Genomic DNA, 5,000 nt, shown 5'->3' with positions numbered 1-5,000 from the left:
ACAGACAGACACAGACAGACAGACACACACACACACAGACAAACACACAGACAGGCAGACACACAGACAAACACCTAGACAGACACACACACACACACACACACACACACACACACACACACAGACACAGACACACAGACAAACACACAGATACACAGACACACACACACAAAACCAAACACAGAGACAGACACACACACACACACACACACACACACACACACAGATGGACACACACAAACACAAACATGCACACAGTCACACAGACAGACGCACACAGACATACAAATACACAGACAGACAGACGTGCAGACAGATACGCAGGCAGACACACAGATACAAAGAAACAAAGGCAGACATGCAGACAGACGGACACGCAGACACACAGATACACAGACAGACAGACATGCACACAGACACGCAAACACACAAACACAGACAGACAGACACACACACACACAGACACACTGACAAACACACACACACACACACACACACACAAACACACAGACAGGCAGACACACAGAAGGACACCTAGACAGACACACACACACACACACACACACACACACACACACACAGACACACAGACAAACACACAGACACCTAAACAAACACACAGATACACAGACACACACACACACACACACACACAAACACAGAGACAGAGACACACACACACACACACACACACACACACACACACACACACACACACACACACACACACACACACACACACACAGACACAGATGGACACACACAAACACAAACACGCACACAGTCACACAGACAGACGCACACAGACACACACACACACAGACATACAAATACACAGACAGACAGACGTGCAGACAGATACGCAGTCAGACACACAGATACAAAGAAACAAAGGCAGACATGCAGACAGACAGACACCCAGACACACAGATACACAGACAGACAGACATGCACACAGACACACACGCACACAAACACAGACAGACAGACACACACACACACACACACAGACACACAGAGAAACACACAGACACCTAGATAAACACACAGATACACAGACAGACATACACACACACACACACACACACACACACACACACACACACACACACACACACACACAGACAGGCAGACACACAGAAGGACACACAGATACACAGACACAGACACACACACACACACACACACACAAAAACACAGAGACAGAGACACACACACACACACAGACAGACACAGATGGACACACACAAACACGCACACAGTCACACAGACAGACGCTTACAGACACACACACAGACATACAAATACACAGACAGACAGACGTGCAGACAGATACGCAGGCAGACACACAGTTTCAAAGAAACAAAGGCAGACATGCAGACAGACAGACATATACACATACAGACAGACAGACACACACACACACACAAACACACAGACAAACAGACACACAGACACCTAGACAAACACACAGATACACAGATAGACAGACACACACAGAAAAACAGACACAGAAACACATAGACAGACAGACAGACACACACACAAACACGTAAACAGGCAGACACACAGACACCCAGACAGATACCTAGACAAATACAGAGATACACAGACAGACAGACACACACACACACACAAACACACAGACAAACAGACACACAGACACCTAGACAAACACACAGATACACAGATAGACAGACACACACAGAAAAACAGACACAGAAACACATAGACAGACAGACAGACACACACACAAACACGCAAACAGGCAGACACACAGACACCCAGACAGATACCTAGACAAATACAGAGATACACAGACAGTCAGACACACAGACACCCAGACAGATACCTAGACAAATACACAGATACACAGACAGTCAGACACACAGACACAGACGCACACAGACACATACACAGATAGACAGATACTCAAAAAGACAGACAGACACACACTCACACACACGCACACACACACACACACACACACACACACACACACACACACACACACACACACACACACACACACACACACACAGGCAGACAAATGGGCAGACACACACACACACAAACACACAGACAAACACACAGATACACAGACAGACACAAACACACAGACATACACGCAGACAGATACACAGACAGACAGATAGACACACAGACACACAGACACCTAGACAAACACACAGACAGACACACAGGCAGACACAGCTAAAAAGACAAACAGGCAGACATGCAGACAGACAGACAGATACACAGACAGACAGACAAGCACAAACACACAGACAGATACACAGACAGACAGACACCTAGACAAACACACAGACAGACACAGACAGACAGACACACACACACACACACAGACAAACACACAGACAGGCAGACACACAGACAAACACCTAGACAGACACACACACACACACACACACACACAGACACACAGACAAACACACAGATACACAGACACACACACACAAACACAGAGACAGACACACACACACACACACACACACACACACACACACACACACACACACACACACACACAGATGGACACACACAAACACAAACACGCACACAGTCACACAGACAGACGCACACAGACATACAAATACACAGACAGACAGACGTGCAGACAGATACGCAGGCAGACACACAGATACAAAGAAACAAAGGCAGACATGCAGACAGACGGACACGCAGACACACAGATACACAGACAGACAGACATGCACACAGACACACACACACACAAACACAGACAGACAGACACACACACACACACAGACAGACACACTGACAAACACTTACACACACACACACACACACACACACACACACACACACACACACACACACACACACACACACACACACAAACACACAGACAGGCAGACACACAGAAGGACACCTAGACAGACACACACACACACACACAGACACAGACAGACACACAGACAAACACACAGACACCTAAACAAACACACAGACACACACACACACACACACACACAAACACAGACACACACACACACACACACACACACACACACACACACACACACACACACACACACACACACACACACACACACACACACAGATGGACACACACAAACACAAACACGCACACAGTCACACAGACAGACGCACACAGACACACACACACACAGACATACAAATACACAGACAGACAGACAGACGTGCAGACAGATACGCAGGCAGACACACAGATACAAAGAAACAAAGGCAGACATGCAGACAGACAGACACACAGATACACAGACAGACAGACATGCACACAGACACACACACACACACAAACACAGACAGACAGACACACACACACACACACACACACACACACACACACACACACACACACACACACACACACACACACACACACACACACACACACACAGAGAAACACACAGACACCTAGATAAACACACAGATACACAGACAGACATACACACACAAACACACACACACACACACACAAACACACAGACAGGCAGAAACACAGAAGGACACACAGACAGACACACAGATACACAGACAAACACACACACACACACACACACAAAAACACAGAGACAGAGACACACACACACACACAGACAGACACAGATGGACACACACAAACACAAACACGCACACAGTCACACAGACAGACGCACACAGACACACACACACAGACATACAAATACACAGACAGACAGACGTGCAGACAGACACGCAGACAAATACACAGATACACAGACAGACAGACAGACACACACACACACACACACACACACAAACACGCAAACAGGCAGACACACAGACACACAGACAGATACCTAGACAAATACACAGATACACAGACAGTCAGACACACAAAAACACAAGCACACAGACACAGACGCACACAGAAACATACACAGACAGACACACAGACAGACAAATGGGCAGACACACACACACACACAAACACACAGACAAACACACAGATACACAGACAGACACAAACACAAAGACATACACGCAGACAGATACACAGACAGACAGATAGACACACAGACACACAGACACCTAGACAAACACACAGACAGACACACAGGCAGACACACAGCTAAAAAGTCACACAGGCAGACATGCAGACAGACAGACAGATACACAGACAGACAGACAAGCACAAACACACAGACAGATACACAGACAGACAGACACCCTGACAAACACACAGACAGACACAGACAGACAGACACACACACACACACACACACACACACACACACACACACACACAGACAAACACACAGACAGGCAGACACACAGACAGACACCTAGACAGACAGACACACACACACACACACACACACAGACACAGACAGACACACAGACAAACACACAGACACCTAAACAAACACACAGATACACACACACACACACAAAACACAGAGACAGACACACACACACACACACGCACACACACACACAGGCAGACACACAGACAGACAAATGAGCAGACACACACACACACACACAAACACACAGACAAACGCACAGATACACAGACAGACACAAACACACAGACATACACGCAGACAGACACACAGACAAACACACAGATACACAGACACACACACACAAAAACACAGAGACAGACACACACACACACACATACACACACAGACACAGATGGACAAACTCAAACACGCACACAGTCACACAGACAGACGCACACAGACACACACACACAGACATACAAATACACAGACAGACAGACGTGCAGACAGATATGCAGGCAGACATACAGATACAAAGAAACAAAGGCAGACATGCAGACAGACAGACACGCAGACACACAGATACACAGACAGACAGACATGCACACAGACACACACACACAAACACAGACAGACAGACACACACACACACACACACACACAGAGACAGACAAATACACAGACACCTAGATAAACACACAGATACACAGACAGACATACACA

Source organism: Lampris incognitus, chromosome 7, assembly GCF_029633865.1.
Source record: "Lampris incognitus isolate fLamInc1 chromosome 7, fLamInc1.hap2, whole genome shotgun sequence".
NCBI lineage: Eukaryota > Metazoa > Chordata > Actinopteri > Lampriformes > Lampridae > Lampris > Lampris incognitus.
Note: the sequence above shows the minus strand (reverse complement) of the source record.